The 19,641-nt window shown below is 42.0% G+C and overlaps 1 long non-coding RNA gene across 1 annotated transcript in view; it reads right to left on the bottom strand.

The window, feature by feature from the left end:
* Nucleotides 1-19,641, bottom strand: part of LOC132251702 (uncharacterized) — a 204,289-nt gene that overhangs the window by 39,962 nt on the left and 144,686 nt on the right. The window contains exon 2 of the long non-coding RNA XR_009463644.1: nt 1,793-1,906. This is a non-coding gene — a long non-coding RNA (uncharacterized LOC132251702). The remainder of the gene's footprint in view (nt 1-1,792; nt 1,907-19,641) is intronic.

Below are 19,641 nucleotides of genomic sequence, written 5' to 3'. Positions count from 1 at the left end.
AATTAATTTACATAAAAGCCTCTGGAACAAAAATTAAAATGATATACATCTTTGTAAGGGTTTCATTTAAAACAATGCTAAGTAATAGGGAAATCATATATCTTTTTTTTTTTCTTCTCCCCTTGCATTTTTATGTTTACTGGAATTAATGGCCAAACAATCATCAAGATGTGCCTAAAACTGACTAATTAAGAACTGTTATATCCATACCTCATTTGTCATGTTCAGAGATTCATTATGCAAGCCATTAATATTTCAAACACCCTGTTCCCAAGTCAAGGGAGACTCTGCACACTGGTGCAGGAGGTCAGGAGGCATTCTATTCCCTCTGTCATCTGCATGTAGATCACACTCACCTGTTCTGTTTCAGCATTTGCATTTTGGCAAGAAGAACTGATGATGTTGATACAAACTAGACCTGATGGGGTCTTTCCTGCTAAAGAAAGGAAAGGCACGGTCTATCAATTTCAAGACCTGCTTGGGATCGTATTTAATCTAGTTATGTCATGGTCTTCACGCTGATAATGGTGAATTACGGACCTTAAACAGAAATGGTCTGTTCAATATGGATGCCTACAACATCATGTCAACTGACATGGCATCAAGCTGGGGCTGCTGCTTGCCCTGAAAACTCCATGACTTTCAATCCTATTTCTTCTATCATTTGCTCCCGCTCTACCTGTCCCGTCGAGATTTAGAGGAAGAAGCATTAATTGCTTCCAAATAAAATATGGAGGGATGGAAAGGTGTCTTTGCTTTCTAGATTTATCAATGCCTGAAGCAGGAGAGAAGGGTACAGAGTGCAATTGCCAAATATTTCTGTTGTCAGTATTTATTCCTGACCAAAGTTAAGCGCAAGCTGAGTACAAAATGCCGCTAGGTTTTGTAACCTTTTGCAGGCCCTTTGAATGGGGGTAAACACCACCACAAATAAAAGGGACGGCAGGGTGGGGTCCAGGGAGAATCGGATCATTAATCTCTGCTGATCCTTAAATGGCTTTACAGGAGTACACAACCCATACCAGGCGGTTTCACCCCTTTATCCATTCCTGGGGCCTGCACATAAGCTAGAAGCTGATGGAAAAGTATTGTGCACCACATTGTGCCCCCAGGATAAGAATGCTTCAGAGTCTCATTGGCAGGTCATCTCTGCCCCGAGCTCTTCTTTTCATGCTCAAGTCTAGTTAAATCACAGTCCATTTTTTCTCCACAACTCATTTTGTCTTCTCTGCTCTTATATTTGTATGACTTTGCCTTAGTCCATTTGAATTTAAATATTCACTACAGAAGAAGCTGTTTGCACTTGATTATCTCAGGGCAAAGCCCCCCAGTGCACCCAGCTTATAGCAGGGAACTAGAGTATGTTAAGCAAAGGAAGAAAGTGACCTCAGTTAATGATTCAGAAGACCTCCTAATGCTCACTAATTTTTTGTCCACTGGCTCTACAGTTTTATTCCTATCAACCTCTGGAATTTCTACTTGGTTTTTTTTCCCCCTATAATAGTCTTATCTAAGGAGGCAGTAGGTATGAGCGCATAAAGCATTGCACTGCCAGTTCAGTAACTCAGATCAGCTCCCATTACATTTCAATCCAAGCTCACTGTACAAATAATAATGATAATAATGCTGATGATGACAACAATTCTCCCCAGTTCTTAAGTGTCCATTTCAGACTGTCTACATTTTTGTCAAGAGTGTATATATTTACAAATTCTGTACTAAAAAAATGGAGAGATACATCAAGCATTTACATTCTACCAAGGAAGTATATGTATTCACTGAAACAACTGACCTTTTCTGGGAAGGACAAGTCTGGATAGGTGCTGCTCTTCCCAACATGATTCATGATTTATCATTCTTGTTCCTTACTTGAAAGCTTTGTCTTTCTCTTCCACACGGGCACATCCTAATTGAACATTAAAATGAGAGCATAAAACTGCAGGGCCTGGTGCAAGCCACGTGCACATTTGAACTTTGATAAGGTTTTGCCTTCTTATAACCTGTTTAGCTGATGAGGTTGAACCAAAACAAACCAAACCAAACCAAACCAAACCCCTCTTTGAAAGCACTAAGGATCAGGTTCTCTGTTGGGCTATCTTGGTCTCTCTCTCTTGCAGCTGAGAGTCTGGCCCTAAGCCTCAAAACACCTCAGCAATACAGATGAGTTTTATTGTTCCCACTGAGAAATCTGTAGTGCACAAAGGTGAACGAAGTGATACTACTATGGTCTAACAACAAGAAAGGGGAAAGCATGGAATAAAAATAGGCAGTGCTGGGGCTCAAGTCCTTTGATGTGTATATTAGACTAGCATCTTTAGAATGGGAAAACACATGGTACTTGAAGACCAATATTCAACTTTGTAAACAAAACCACAGTAAAAATCAGCTAGCAAACCACAGTTGAGAGACACTGTGTGAAATCCTACAGTTAAATGAAAGGCGTTACATTGCAGACTTCACACAAGGATGGCTCATTGGTTCAAAGAAAGGTCAAGATTCACTTTGAGGCCTGAGAAAAAGTCCAGAATGACTTCTATTCTCTCCACCTTTTTGGGTAGTGAACATATTATGAAGTGTTGTATATTCGTTCAAGCTCTTTTCATAAATGGATTGACTAGCTGATCCTTTGCATTGCTACTCAAGATCCATCAGGTGGCAGCTTTCTATCTTCCTGATCCACAATGGATTCCTAATGATAAACAGATGATCCCCCAACCCCTGCCTCCTGCATACACAGTGGTATTTCTCTGCATACAGTCGGTCCCAGTGAATACGTTGGACTTTTTAAATGCCTGCAGTGTTTTCCTCTGAATATGACACCCAAATGAGAAGCCTTGCAGAAGTTTACAATCCATGCTACCTAGAGGGTGTCAGGTCAGGTCTGAGACTGCTGGGGAAAGAGGGACAATTTAAGAATACATAAAATTCTATTTGAAGATTTAAGACCTCTATTCTGAGCCAAGGAATGCCCCATAAAAGCAGGCACTGCCATGCCAGTTTTCACAAGGAAAGACCATTGCATGAGGTCAATTGGTTTTGATGTTCATCACAAATCATTCAAGATTGTGGAGCATCAAAACCCTGCTTGTAACAGACAGCAGAGAAGCAACCTAAGAAAAAAACAAAAAAGAATTAGACAGCCGAGGGCTCCACTTCAGAGCTCAGGTATATAATAATGATAATAAGAATACCAATTCCCTTTTGGCAGCTCACTCTTGTCTTCTTTTCCAAAGGAAACCCTCATGGGCAAGGCCAGCTCTGCAAAAAGGAGGCTGACAAACACTCATGCCAAATACAAGTGGATGTTAGTCGAGTAAGCACATGAATGGCTGGCAGCCAGGACTCCGGCGGTCTACTCCCAGGTTTACTAGTCGCTTCTGGTAATATCTGGGACAAGCCACTTCCCATTACCGTGCTTCATCTTCTTCCTTTGTACAGTGGAAACAATATTAGCCACTGATGTGAATGGGTTTTTATTTGAACAAACAGTTGGGGAATGGCTGTTTTTCATACTAATGTGTGTACTCACATGGGAACAATGGAATCTTTATGCAAACAAGAATATTCACTATTTATTATTCATTATTTTCTGTTTGTAATTTGTTATTCATTAAAGTTTCAGTCAGCCAACACTAGTGTGGATGCAACAACATGCGAGTGAGGTGAGAAATCACTTGCTGCCAGTAGCCGAAATAAACAGTTCACAAAAACTGCACAGACTAAAAAATGAAACAACAAACGATTTTGCAAACTCATGAGAATAACTAAATACGTGGGTCACCACCAGGAAGTTTAGGTGCCCTATACCACTCACCATCCCACTCATTTTGCACAGAGTTTCTGCAGCATGCCTCAGGTTGAGTCCTGTGTACATAATGGGTATGGTACATGCTTCCTCTGGTTAAGCGTCCGCCTAAAATTAAATTGGAGAACTGGGGCTTGAGTCCTGAGTTCCAAAGTCAGTAAGAAGCCCTTCTGTTTTAGGTTCCTTAAGGATGTATAGATGCAACTGTGTTTAATCAGCATTACAAGCAGCTTGGGGTTAGATGTAGGAAGGTATCATATTGGATCCAATGTCTATTTATCCTCCTCAGACTGAATTAATAATTCATTTCCTCATGTAATTAATCACTGCTGATATTACAATAATTCAGAAGTGACAAAAATGAAGTGCAAGAAACAGATTTGCCTAGGACTTTCCCCACATATTCCCCATACTTTTCTGTGATCCATCATCTTTTCATCTTAAAAAGATGGATTATATATTTCTGTATGCTACTTCCTTGTAAACAGGTGGAGCAGAAAGTGGTGTTACACATAGGGTATGTCTACACGTGCATTTAAGTGTGCCTAAATGTAATGCACATTAGCTTGATGTGCATTAAGGCGATTTAGGCTCCAATCTACACATGCACACATTAAAGTGCACTAATGCAAGTCAGTCCATACACAGCATTAATGTATTAACATGCCTACACATGTGTTAATGTGCTTTAGCTATTCGTGTCTAAATTTGATGCCTGCTTTTGCATGCTTTGAATAAGCTTCTAGAGTCTGATCTAGACTATCTGACTCCTTTAGAGTCTGAGGAATTGGGCTAGATGTTCTCAAAAGAATATTTTCACTCAAGTTTCTGGTCCCTCCATTTCATCTGATCCTATCAAGAAACCAACAGTGAATACAACCCCTCTCCCCTCTCCCCCCCCCCCCCCCTCTATATACCCTTAGCAAATTTGAACTGAGATTTAAAAGGAATCTATTGCATGTCTTGTCAACATCTATTTCTATATAAATAAAAAGAAAAAACAAGTGTTGAAAGCTGTTATTTCTTGCTGATGTCCCTGGAAAGGGCAGTGTTTCATTCTCTACTGAGCATACAGGGGCCTGGAAGCAAAAAGGTAAGCACAGGGATCTCTTGGGTCATACTCAGGTCCAGATGTCTTGAGAGTGAAAGAAAAAGGCAGCAAAAGAAAACCAAACCAGTACCTGTTTATAACAAGCTTCTCCTGCTATTTACTCTCTGGTTCCTGAACCCACCCTCTTCAGTGCTCCTGGCATAAATAACGATTTAAATCACTTTCATTAACAAATTATATAAAAAATAAGGTGACCATATGTCCAGGTGTAGCTGGGACAGTCCTGGATTTCAGAGACCGGTCTATTGAGAATTATAATGGGTGTCCTGGAAACACAAGGGCATGAGGCGCAGTCTGGATGGGAGTTGGAGCAGCACAGAACACCTTGCAGGTGAGCAGGCAGGTAAAGCCTGCGTTCAAAAGCTTGTCTAACATCTCGACCATGCAGGTGGTCCAATGAAAGATATCCTTGCCTCTCTCATAATTCCTGTACCATCGTGTCCACAACATCCACAACTCTAACACTACCCTAGACAAGGAAAGAAGTCACAGTAGGGCCTGAAAAATCAAGACAGCAGTCTGAGGGATTACACTTGTATGAGACTAGTTTCAAAGAGCTCCATCATATTTATTTAAACTTTCTCTTCCAACATCTCCCCCAGGCACCGCTTGCATATTTTAGCATTCAGGTTTCTGGCAGCTACGCTCTGTCATTGAGTGTCTGGGTTATGATCAGAACCTGTGTGGTGCTGGATAGCTATGAAAGAGGAGGTGTAGTTGGCATATGTGCCTCACACGTAGGCTTGCATGCAAGCACACACACACATACACACAGACAAATCCTTTGGCATAACTCCCAGCCTCCACCTCTTCATAGACAATAGACATACATATAACTAATCTGTCTTAATGTCAGTGCAAGTGGCAAAAACGATAGTAAATTGATGATTATGGTCCCCCAGTGTCAACAGAAAAAAAAAACCCATTCCACAGCCGTGTACATTGTGTTTACAGACAATTACAGTCTCATCAGACGATCCCCCAGCTTCCCAGACCTAACAGGATGCAAGTATAACATTACCAGTAGCATCCATTATATCCTAAACATTCATTATCACAACCCCAAGACAATGCTGGACAGCTTACATGCTAGATACTATAAAAGTCTTTGATTACTGCAAGAACCGCCTGCATAGACTCAAAGGGTAACCCCTTACTACCGGTTTTGACTGGTAATTAAGTAACTGGGGTCACTCCCTGCCCTGGAATCTTGAGAAAGGTGATCCAGTAATGCGAGCAGAACACTTACGGTTACTGCTCTTATTGCTGCTTCGTGCTCACTGAATTGTTGAGTACCTTTGTGTAAGGCGTCTGAAGTGGCATTTCCAGTGCTCAGTATCCTCACCTGGGGGTAAGATTTCCCCTGCTCCTCCAACAGTGCTCAGCAACAAACAGCTCCTATCATGACTCTTAGGTTCAGATCCTTAACAGAGCTCAGCCCAATCGCCACCCAGCACACGGAGCTTTGCTGAAAAATCAGCAACTCATTTTGGTGCCCGAGATGGGAGCTGAGATTGTTTGAAATGCTTGCCCATAATCATATCGCTGTTAATCATTTTACCCATTTCTCATGGTCTTTTGGAGCCTTTGCTAATGTCTGTCAAGTGCTTTTATAATCATAGAATAAGGACCCTTTGGAAATGTAAATTACTTTTATCTGCCTTGCTGTTTTGGCTAAAAGGTTTGGGAAAAAAATCAGAAATCAAAAAAATACTTATGGAAACTTAAACTGCTTTCCCCTTAGCCAACTTCTCTAACAATGAGAATGACTCTGATGTGTATTGCAGTAATTTGCTTCCTTACTTGGAATATTGAGATGAATCCTTTAAGCAAACATGCGACTAGAGCAAACTTGGACTTTGTTTCCAGTTGGAAGCTGAACTTAATAAAAGAGTTAATGTCTGAATTTGCTGGCTAGTTTCCCTAGGGTGGTGCTTTCATATCATCTCTACCCTCCACCCCCTGCCATGTGAGCTATGCAAGTGGCATTTCAGCATTCTCTCTTTCTGTACAACAGTGCCATCTGGTAATAGATATCAAGACTCCCAGTGACATTTATACCTCTTTTTTTTTCAGTCTAGCATTATTGTTCAAGGAGAGGAATTTACTTGGGAGACAGAGGGCAAATAGAAATAAGCTCTGCTTCTTCCCTGAATTTCCTTATATTTATTATCTCCTGGCTCAGCAATGGAACGGTCAGTGGATAACTTATGGTAGGGTGTCCATAGAAATAAGTTTGTACTTATGTAATAAAAAGCTCAGAGCACTGGCAACTCTAATAAACCGGGAAGTAACAGTGAAGCAGAATAAAGAGGAGAAGGAGAAGAAGAACAGAGTCATTAAATCAATAACACCAGGGTCTGGCTCTGAGCTCTGCTGAAGTCAATAATATCATAAAGTTTTTTACTGACTTTAGTATAGGAAAATGTTATTAGCTGTGGCATATGATGACAAAAGAATTTAAATCTGATGGACTCACCAGGACTAGCAGAGGGATAAATCATTCTGTGATCTAGAACTTATGTAGGGAGAGGAGTTTATTTTAAAAAGAGAGCTCTCCAACTGAGAGGCAGTCAGAAGAAAGGGGTTTGCAAAAGCAGCTTGGGAAGTAGTTTCCAAGGTGGCAGTCTCTGTTTGGAAATGGGGGGCTTTCTGTTGGAAATGGTTTAGAATTGCTTCTTGTGATGGGCCAGGAAATACAGGAGAGTTGCAGAGAATCTGGTATCTTCCCATGTAAAAACCTCTCTTAATTCCAGTTTAGCCAAATACCTAAAAGGATTCTTTCCATCACCAGTAGTTTGTCTTATTAATGAATCTGTGAAAACTTGTGGTCTATATGTTTTCTTTTCTACAGCGCTACAAGTAATCACCCTGTAGATCACTACTTTTTCTTTTTGTTCAATCTTGTAAGCTCTGTCCAAGGCTTGGGTATATCTTTAGCAGATGCTGGTTTTCCCCAAGAATGACTTCTTAGTATAGTCCAGGACAGGTCAGAACACCTGGACCCGGCATCATGTTAAGAAGGGATCTTTTAGAAGCTGTAGACTTGTTCCCACTACTTCCTGCAGTATGAACAGGATATCACTTTGGAATAGATGGGAGATGTGACTTATGAGGAAAGACTGAGGGAACTGGGCTTATTTAGTCTAGAGAAGAGCAGACTGAGAGAGGACTTAATAGCAGCCTTCAACTATGTGAAGCGGGGTTCAAAAGAGGATGGAGCTGGACTGTTCTCAGTGGTGGCAGATGAGAGAACAAGGAGCAGTGGGCTCAAGTTGCAGCAAGGGAAGTTGAGGTTAGATATTAGGAAATCTTTCCCAGCAGGAGCATAGTAAAATACTGGAACAGGTTACCCAGAGGTGGTAGAAGCTCCACCCTTGGAGGTTTCCAAAACCTGGCTAGACAAAGCCTTGGCTGGGATGATCTAGTTAGGGATGATCCTGCTTTTAACAGGGGTTTGGACTAGATGTGACCTCCTGAGGTCCCTGCTAACCCTAACTTTCTGTGAGTCTGCATACAACTAGGATGAATGACCTGGTTGTGACCCTGTTGCACATCCTTGACCATGAATCTGGATTCCTCACAGGCTCAGGTACTTGGCTACTCCACACTCAAGACTGCTAACACCCCATTCATTATAAGTGCTTGTAGAAAGACTAAGAGAGAAGGGCACAAAACACTAGTGTTTTCCCAATTGAGAAAAAGACAGGCTATCACAGAGCACATTTTATCTACAAGTCCTTTCTAAATCAGGAATATTAGGATCATAGGACAGTATGGATGGAAGGTTCCTTGCGTGCTCATTTAGTCCAGCCCCTGCTCAAGACAGGATCACCCCTGACTAAACTATCCCAGCCAAGTCTCTGTCCAACCTGCTCTCGAAAATGGCCAGGAACAGCGAGTCTACAACTTCCCTGTGTAGGCCATTCCAATGCTTGGCCACCTTCCTAGTCAGCAAGTTCCTCCTAATCTCCAACATTATTTTTTTCTGAAACATTTTGAGGCCATTGCTCCTAGTCCTGTCTCCTATGGTTGCAGAGAAAAGCCCATCTCCATCCTGTCTGTAATTGCCCCTCAGATATTTGAAGGCTGTTATCAAACCCCTCCATAATCTTCTCTTCTCCAGACTAAATAACCCTAAATCGTTCCTTATAAGTCTTGTTTCCCAGGACCCTAATAATTTTTGTCACACTACGCTGAACTTTTTCCCCATCTTTCAATCTGTCCAACTGTTTCCAATCTGTCCAAATCCTTTTTGAAGTGTGGGGTCCAAAACTGGACATAGTACTGCAGTGCTGAATAGAGTGGAAGAACCACTTCCCTTGATTTACATGCAGCATTCCTACTAACACAACCCAGTATGCCGTTGGCTTTTTTTGGCAAAAAGAGCACACTATTGACTCATATTCAGTGTATGATCTACTGTAACCCCCAGGTCCTCCTCTGCAGTATTGCAGCCTAACCAGTCATTCTCCAATTTGTATTTGTGCATGCAGTTATTCATTACCAAGTGTAGGAGTTTGCACTTGTCCTTGCTGAATCTCATCTAATTGATCACAGCCATTTTGCCAGTCTATCCAGGTCATTCTGGACCTAGCGCTGCACTGGTGAAACAGTGATCCATGTAGGGGAACAAGAGAATAGGAGTAATGTGTTTCAAAATAACAAAGACTACTCTGTATTTTTTTGCTCATCACCCAAGTAGGTGGTGTTAGCATAATCTAAAGAGCAGGGAACAGAGTGGTGGTCTTGACCCCAGCTGGAATCCAGCAACTTTAGTTCCAAGCACCGTCCCAGGGTTTGGTGCACGACAGGCTGATTTGGGGGCAAAAGGCTAGCCCGTTGATTGCAGGGGGTAAGGCTATCTGGACCCTGCTTTTCCGTTTCCAAGGGCTGAGTGCTCTGGGGGACTGCAAGGCGTTTGGTTCAGACTACTGCTGTAAAAAAAAAGATTTGCCCTTTGGGAGGTGAGAGAATGTGGGAAGGGATGCCTGGAGCCCTGCTTCTGTGCTGCTAAGGACCTGGGCATTCAAATCAAAATCTCCACCACTTTTAAACAGCATTTTCCCTCAGATGGTGGACTTATCTATCCCAGAATGTAGTCATATGCATCTGTAGTCAGATACATATGTATGTAATCATATACATCATGGCAACTGTGTGGGTGAAACCAGGTAAAAGCTATGCACCAGAATGAATGATCACTGCAAAAGAATAAAGGTCAGAGACACTAGCACACAGATAGGTCATTTACTACTCAACCTCAGAGTATTATGTGTTCAAAATAAATCTACCCACACCCTTAGAAGATGAGTTTAGGATGGGGATTCATTAATTAACTTTAAATACCAGGGACTTAACATAGACAATGACTTCCTGTCCCATTATGATCTACCTGATGCTCTCTAACCGCTGGTAATGACCCTCCTAAACAATCGTATTTTTCTACTATGAGGTCTTTTATACATCTCTCTTGCCTGTTGGCTACCTGTCCATTTTTCTTATGTCTTATTTTTATTTACATAGGAAATTTTATATAAATATTTGTTCCATCTGCTACTTAACTCTGCTGTGTCTGCTTCTCTCCCAGAGGCCTGAGGAAGCATAGTATCTTACCCAAAAGCTTGCCTACGTCTATCCTAACCATGTGGTTGGTCCAATACAAGTGATCACCAACAAGAACTCTTTCCTCAGAAAATAGTTATGTCAGTTAATGCATGACCTGAAAGTGCTCATATACTCCTGTAATGAGAGCAAAACACCAACAAGAACCAAGAGGGCACTGAACAGGACGGGGAAAAAAGGAAAACTATAATGGAAAACCTAATTGAAGGAAAGGCTCAAGTAACAAAGGCAGCAGTAGGTTGGGGCTGCAGTATGCTGGTAAAACAGTACATCAGGAAGACTTTGCTCAGCACTTGTCTGTGCTATATATGCCTCTACCTAGTGCAATCAATCCTATTAACTCCACAGTCACCCGAAAAGTTCATAATGAGACTACCTGAAAGTCTGGATGATTGAAAAGAAATGACTTTTTTTCCCCCCGCTCAACAGAACAAGTCTCTGAACTTGCAGGATGACAGTAACTTTCTGTGAGAATTAAAGTAGTTATTGCAAGAAGATTGACAGCAACAGTTCTCCTGGCAAGTGTGAAATCTAGAGCAGCATTAACGAGGACTGGGACAGGAGACATTGGGAGAAAGATCTCAATAAGGGACCCTGAATGGATATAAATCTACACCACTGATAACATAAGAGCTGATTTTTTCCAGGGGTGTAAAAGGAAAAAATAAAAGATCAGAAATCATTCAATCGCAAACTAAAAAGTGAAAAACTGGAGTGCCTTTTCCTTTCTTCTATTCCAGGATAGTAAAAAGACCACAGTCCTAAAAAAGTGGGGAATTTCACTAATTCTACACAGAACAGCAGAGGGGTGTAGATGGAAAGGGGCAGAAATGCCTGTAATTAGTAATAACACAAACTGATTGCAGATAGAGGTTTGCTGACTTTATGGACAAATAACGCATTAGTAAGGAAGGATGTACTGAGAGATGGTTTTCTTTAAGCACCAGTTGTGTGGTCAGTGGTAGTTTATCGTATGTTGTAATACCCAAAAAGAAATGTGGTTCTTATTAGGGGCGGGGGGGGGGGGGGGGGCGTCCCAAAAATCTTTCATCATAGGGGAGAAAGGTACAGTGAGAACAATGGGAGCAGCTGGGTGCTGTAACTTTTGCAATTTGTCCACTAAGACTCTTTCTGCCACAGTTCTCCAACTGTGAAATGGGAATCACCTCTCTTTCCTCCTCACCTTTGCCTTGCTATTCAGACTGGAAGCTTTTTGTCTCTTCACTGTGTGTTTGCACAATCTGCAACAGAACAGGGCCCCAATTTGGGGGCCTTTAGATGTTACTGAAATACAGATAATTAAGAACAGAACTCCTTAATACAAAGCTTTGTAAGATGCAGACATCCCTGAATGGTCTCAGGTGCTGTCAGGCCATATCAAACCACTTCACTCTAAATCAATTATAACAGTTACTTTTCAGAAAAGAGAGGGATTTCATAATGATCACCTCCTGGTTCAGCTTGGAGCATTAAGTGTGATTATATTTTCTGGTTTCACTTGCATGGATGTCGAGGAGCCACTCTATTTAAATCTATCAGCTGGGAGATCCGAATGCAGCTTCTGTGTCCTTAGAGGTGGGCTCAACTCAACTCAACTGTCCCTTCAAAGCTATATTTAAGTAATACTGCTCTGACTTACTGGTTTTATCTTCTTGCAACTTAACCAAAAAGTCCTTGCTTCAGGATTTGTGCCTGAATGAATCACAGGTTTTTTACAGTAGAGTTCACATTTTAATTAAGTTGTACTCAACACCGCCTCTCTGCCTTCCTCAACACTCTTGGGCAAAAAAACAGTCATAGGATTTCATCTTTTACTCTTAAAACCACCAAGGGTATTGTGCTTCAGTACAGGACTTTGTATTGACAACGGTCATTCTTGCATCTTGCTTATTGAATACAAGTGTCACAAATTATACAGATCCCTATTGTCATAAATAAATGTATGAAGTAGGATGCCAAAGCCATGCATTCTGGAAATATTAGAAAAAAACCTCTTTCTTTACATCTTGCTGTGTTACTCTGGTTATTAGACATCAGTTGCTTATGGAGGTTTTGGGACAGTCTTTTGCCTGTGCTGAAACACCTGCCAAACGCTGTGATCTGGCAGTGTCTTCATGCAAAAATGTTCTCATGCTGTCAGGTTCGGTTCCCCATTTCTCCCTATATCCATTCCTTCCAGAAAGTTTACAAGCTAGGATCATGATAGTGTAAAACAGGTGGATCTGAATCGTCTATACTACCTGTTTGCAGAGAACCTAGCAAAATGGGATTCTGATGTTTACTTTGCATAAGCCTTAGGAATAAGACTCAGGCTTTACAGGTTGAAATCTCTACTCTGCCACAGATTCCCTGTGGGATTTCTAGCCTTTAAATCTCTCTGTCTTTCCATTCCCCACCAATAATACTGAGATAACAGCACTTCCTTTTGTCGGGCTATTTTGTTTGATTTAACCTTTTTGGGCCATGGACTGGTTCTTATGATGTGTATATATTGCACCTGACATAATATGGCTCTGACCTTCTTTGGGGTCCCCAAGCATTACTAATACAACAACGTAAATAGTAGTAATGCTATCATCCAAGGAATAAGACTATCCCAAATAATTAACACAGTCCTTTATTAAAATGCCATTTCGGCTAAGCAAGGTGTAAGACGAGAATGCAGTAAGTCTTTGGACCAAGCTTTATAGCTATTTCCCTGCACCACTCTAAACACCTTAAAAAAAAAGGAAACATGTAAAGGAAGGGGAAAAAAAAAAAGCAAGGCTTCATTTTTACACAGCTCTGAAAATTATAGCACAGCTAATAAAATGAGGGTGTCCTACACACACTCCAATATTGTATAAATCATGAATAATACATCAGGCAAAAATGAGAAACTGCGATGGAATCAAACCTATATGGAAATAAATAAAACATAGCAGCAGAGCAGCAATCATGTTAGCTCTGTTGATAAAATGTGTGTTTGTATTTGGGGAGGGGGAGGGGACCTCTCCAGTAAATGATTGTAAACGCATTAATAATAATAACGGGACCTATGTGGCGTGCTAGGAAAAGTGGTAATTAACAAATAAGCATTCAGATCACTGAGACCATTTGGAACAGCAAGAATTAAAGTTAGAAAATTAATGAAACAACAACATAAAGGTAATGAATGTGTTCATAAGAGGTGTGAGTTTAAGGCCCAGGCGTTGCTGAACAGACCTGAACTGCATATGATAACTGCATGGCCTCTTTATCAAAGGAATCAGGAGCAGCCGCAGGTCCCTCATAGGCAAGTCGCTTAGTGTCTCTATGCATCAGTTCAGGGAAATGGACACAGTGGGATTTTCTTCTCTCATTCCTTGTCCGCCTCACCTATTTAGACTGTCCTTTCCTGGGGTTTGAACCATCTCAGTGCTTAGTACAACGTAGCCGTATTCCCAGTTCTGGGCTTGTAGCATTATTCCAATCCATATAATGATGGCGAGAAGCATAATATCGAGCAGCTGGCTAACTGCCAGAATGGAGTGGATCCTGTTCCTTACATTTTCCTTTATGGTAACTTGTCTTGATTTACCAGTAGAAGTAACCCCCCTGGTCAAATCCATTGCTGTTTACTGCCATGTCTCACATCAGCTGGTCCAGTGCACAGGTCTTTTTGGTCTCTTTCCCGGGCTTGAAGAAATAGTCTAGCATCATTAATTAAGAGCAATCATTCTCTCACACACTATCTCCTTTGTTTAGGTTTATCCTTCTGCTTTTTATTGTGCTGCCTTTCCTACCATCTTGGGCATCCTTTAATGCATTTCCTTAAAATGCCACCCAGGAAATCCTTCCTCAGATCTTGTCGCCTTTGACAAATCTCCTGCTCCCACACTACTACTAACCTGTGTCTTGTCTCCCAGCCAAGAGATACATATTTTAACCAGCCTGTTGCCAAAGCATGTCCTTGAAGTGTGCTGAGTGATGCTAAGGCACATCAGTTTAAGTGTAAGTTGAAGATCCTCGACTCCTTGCAAGGCTTGTACCTACAAACCTGATTTACAGTACCACCCCCAGATCGTGGTAAAACCAACAGGAGCTGCCAGTGGTCAGGACCCCTAAAAATCCCATAAAAATGATTACCCTATGAAAGGGACAACCCAAACATCTACAGAGGACATTAATGATTACATTACCCATTACTGTACTTCCTAGACTGCTTTAGCACCAGGCAAAAGAACCAGAAGTATTGCTCAATGCAAGCAGAGCTGAACATCACTATCCAAAATCTGCATCCCCCTGATAAGTGGCAGAGTCTCATGGCTAGGCTGATGGCCAAGGAGTGGGCTCAGGGCTATTCATTTCCATGGTGAACACAATGGGGAGATGGCACAACTCATCCATCTAAATAGCACGCATGACTGAGGAAGGTACTGGGAAAACTGGAAGGAGTTTCAAAAGAGTAGAAGAAAACAACGTTTGGGGGCTGGGAGGCAGATTTCAGGGAAAAGGCTGGGAAGTACTAAAACATGCATATATTGATGCTTCATCGATGTAAGAGAGGTGGTGGGCAACTCTTCACTGGTATTTAAAGGACTGGACTGGATTAAAAAACGACTTGTTTAGATTAGTCCAAACATTGGCCAGGATGAACCTGCTCCAAACCCGATTGAAGTCAATATCTTTCCTTTTCTGATCATACCTGTGATTAGGAGCAATGGATTGAAACTTAAGACAGAAATCCAAGCCAAATATGAGGGGAAAACAACTTCCTGGAAAAAAACCAAAAACAGGAGCAGGCTATGGATTTGCCTCCCAAGGGAAATGAATGATAACCTCATCACTTGGGGGTCTTTAACTTAGATTAGCCTGAAAAAAATACTGTAAGGAACATCAGAACACATACATTGTGTATCAGGGGATTGGTAAGTCTCACCCTTTACATTAAGGGGGTTTTTTCTTCGTTCCCCCCCACCCCTGCCATCCCCACACACCCCTCTTCTTTCTGCTGTAATGGAACAGAGCTCTATGCAAAACAGGCAGCTTTGGTGGTTTTGAACTGTGAAGTACATATCAGCGAAGCTCAGCAGAACTAAAGCACAAAGGAACCATCATGCATGTTTAATGGAACTCCAAAGAAAACATTCAAGGACAAAGGCTCCATTGCTAACAATTCCCCTTTAATGATTCTTGTGTTTCAGAGTAAATCTCTTACCCCTAAGATTACTATTAACATTTTATGTAAATTGGATGCATCTTTCTTTTTTTTTCCTCTTTTCTTTTTCTTTTTCTTTTTTTTTTAAAGATTCAGAGTAATCTATGCATATCTTTATATTACTTTTCAGAGCCATTAGCCAAGATGAGTTCATATTTTTATTCCCTTTGCTGGCTGAATGTATTTTATTTCTTTGGGGTGGCAGCTTTTATTATTAAAGTCAGTAAAACTGGATGCATCCCATTACCCTTTTCTTCCTCTCCTCCCCTCCCCCAGCTTCACAACCAAAGTTTGGATTTCAATTGGGCGGCAAACATTTCCCTTTCCCTTCCTCACATATTTTTCTGAAATAAAACTCATCCGAGCAGAATAGTTCTCTTCTTAACCTTAAATCCACTACCAACGTCACCACCAAACCCATAAGACCTATGGCCCAAGTGTGTGCTCTTAATATTTCAGAGAGGTTTTAGCTTATTAAGGACAAGGTTAAGAAGGTGATTTGATCACTGCTTATAAGCACCAACAGGGGGAATAAAAATTTGATAACAGAGAGCTCTTCAATGTGGCAGCCAAAAGATACAGAAAAAAATGCAATAGCTGGATGTGGAAGCTGGAGAAATGTAGACGAGAAATAACAACCAATTTAAAAGTGGAGGTAATTAATCTTTGGAACAGCTTTCCAAGGGTTATAGTGAATTTCCCAGCACTGGAATTTTTTTAAACAAGATCTGCTGGGTGTTCTTTTGTCCCCCTGAAAGATATGCTCTAGTTCAGCCATGGCTATTGGATTTGAAGCAGGAATTGATTCAGGGAAGTCCTATGGCCTGTGATATCTCAGAGGTCCCTTCTGGCCTTAAGATCTATCATCCAGGAGAATTCTCTGCAAGCTGATGTGAAAAGCAAATCTCCTAAGAAATGTAGGGAGCTGACACATACAGAAAGAAAAATGACTGTCTTGTCATTAAGCCATTAAATCTATGTCTCCCGATTCCCAGTCCAATTCCTGCTTATGATGCAGACTTACTGCATGACCTTAACGTGGCCACATAGGGCATGATCCAAAACTTATTCAAGTCACAGAGAATCTGGAGTTCAATTTGTTTCTTCATTAGGCCCTTTATGCCACTATAGCCTCAGTTTCCCCCTTTTTCGCTGAGGATGCTACCCACCTTTCAGCTCGTCTAGATTCCAGGCTCTCCGAGGCAGGAATTGCCTCTCGGTTTATATAAAGTCCCAAGTATAATGGGGTGCTGATTTTGTTTGAGGCATGTAGGCATCACCATAATATAAATAATGATTATCATCATCTTCATCCTCATTATAACTGGGAAGAACGAATTCTTTATGCTTAAATAGCTACAGCACTGGTCAATAAAAGAATGTAGTAAATAAAAGCAGCTGATTTTCACTTGACCCATTTACAGACTCCATTTGGTTAGAAAGCAAAACAAAGACTGTTTATCCAGCTCCTTCTAAGAAAAAAATAATAATAATACGCTCAACCAAAGTCTGACTCAAAGGTCAGTGCCACAGCACCTTCAGCTGCATAACAGCAATCAGATGCATATGTACTCAGGCTGTCCTTCCATGGAGGTCTCTGGAAGCTATAAGGAAACATTTATAAATATTAAAAAGAAGTTGAATGTGGAAGTAGGCAGGGGCTCTTTAATTCAATTTTAAAACGCTGTAACCAGCCGAGCTTTCTAAGTATGAAGAAAGGGGTAGGTTCTTCTGCCAAGGAGCCAGCAGTGCTGATAGGTGCCAACTCCCTTAGTCTCAAAACTGAAATTTAGGGAATATCATAAGTTCATTCCAATCTTCAAAAGAACAAACAAAACATGTACAAAAAGAAGATGGCACCCAGGCTGCTGGGCCCTCACAAATCTCATTAAAGCTATAGAGACCTAGAGGTGCTCAGCACTTTTGTGCTTCCAGCAATTATTTATTTGTATTGTAGTATAACTTTCATAGATTCACAGATATTAGGGTTGGATGGGACTTCAGTAAGTCATCAAATCCGATACCCTGCCCTGGGCAGGAAAGAGTGCTGGGGTCAGAAGATCCCAGCTAGGGGCTTGTCCAGTCTCCTCTTGAAGACCGCCAAGGCAGGGGAGAGCACCACCTCCCTTGGAAGCCCGTTTCAGATTCTGGCAATCCTTGCTGTGAAGAAGTCCTTTCTAATGTCCAACCTAAATCTGCTCTCCGTCAATTTGTGGCCATTGTTCCTAGTTACTCCAGGGGGTGCCCTAGTAAATAGAGCATCTCCTATTCCCTGCTCCCCTTCCCTCTGGTGAACTTATAGGCAGCTGGAAGATCACCTCTCAGCCTTCTCTTGTGAAGGCTGAAGAGATCTAGGTCCCTCAGTCTCCACTTGTAGGGCCTTACCTGCAGACCTCTGACCATACGAGAGGCCTCTTCTGAACCCTCTCGAGATTCTCCGCATCCCTCTTGAAATGCAGCGCCCAAAACTGGGCACAGTACTCCAACTGCAACCTGACCAGTGCCACATAAAGTGGAAGCATCACTTCCCTGGACCTGTTTGTCATGCACCTGCTAATGCATGATAGAGTGCAGTTAGCCTTGTTGATCACTTTGTCACGCTAGCAACTCATGTTCGTCTTGGAGTCAACTATGATTGTGCTGGGCTGCGGAGAAGGTCATCCCCCAGCCTGTAAGTGTTTTGGTGGTTCTTTTTGCTCAGGTGCAGCACTTAGCTGTCTTTGTTGAACTGCATCCTATCTCATTCTTCCCATTTTTCCAAACTGTCCAGATCTTCCTGGATCTATTCCCTATCCTCTAGTGTGTTAACTTTGCCCCATAATTTGTTATCATCTGCGGACTTGGACAGGGTGTTCTCCACGCCCTCGTCCAAGTAACTGATGAGAGCTTTGAATAGCACCAGTCCAAGGACTGAACCTTGCAGGACCCCATTGCCCACATCTTTCCAGGTCGATATCAAGCCATCCACCATCACTCTCTGGGTGCGACTCCTAAGCCAATTTGCCACCCACCTGACTGTGTAATCATCTCCATCACGGCCTGTCAGTTTATTTACAAGACCAGAATGAGATACTGTATCGAAGGCCTTCTTAAAGTCGAGGTAGATGACATCTACCTCAACTCCTGCATCTAAGCATTTTGTAACCTGGTCATAAAAAGAAATAAGGCTAGTCAGGCAGGATCTACCTGCAATGAATCTGTGCCAATTTCCTTTCAGCATTATTTCCCCAGCTGGGCTCCCACAAATGTGATCCTTAATGATTTTTTTCCAGAGTTTTCCCAAGGATAGAGGTGAGACTAACTGGCCTATCGTTTCTCGGTTTCTCCCCACTCCCCTTCTTGAAAATAGGGACCACATTGGAAAGTAGGGACCACCTTTCCCAGTCCTCTGGGACCTGACCGGAGCACCATGAGTGCTCATACAGCCGTGCCACCGGCTTTGCTATGACACCGGCCAATTCCTTCAGTACCCTTGGATGCAGTTCATCTGGCCCTGCTGATTTGAACACATCCAGCCCCTCCAAGTGCCCCTTCACTAGGTCTGTGCTAACAGTTGGTGGGCCGGTGTCCCTCCTGTGTCTACCTATGATCCAACTGGGAGATTCGTCTTGGTCTGTGTCTAGGAATACAGATGCAAAGAACTCATTGAAGAGTTCGGCTTTGTCCCCTCTCTCTGTCACCAAGAGCCCTAGTTTGTCCTGTGGGGGTCCTATGCTACCCTGCGCCTTCCTCTTGCTCCCTATGTACCTGAAGAAGGACTTTTTTGTTGTCCTTAATTTTTGTCACCAGCCTAAGTGCTAATCCTGCTTTGGCCTTTCTGACCCAGTCCCAGCAAGTGCGAGCCAGGGAGGTATATTCCTCCTTGGTAGCTACTTCGTTTCCACAGCCTGTATCCCTCTTTCTTTGCTCTTAGGCTTTCCT

Source organism: Alligator mississippiensis, chromosome 7, assembly GCF_030867095.1.
Source record: "Alligator mississippiensis isolate rAllMis1 chromosome 7, rAllMis1, whole genome shotgun sequence".
Lineage (NCBI taxonomy): Eukaryota > Metazoa > Chordata > Crocodylia > Alligatoridae > Alligator > Alligator mississippiensis.
This window is presented reverse-complemented; position numbering and strand designations above follow the sequence as displayed.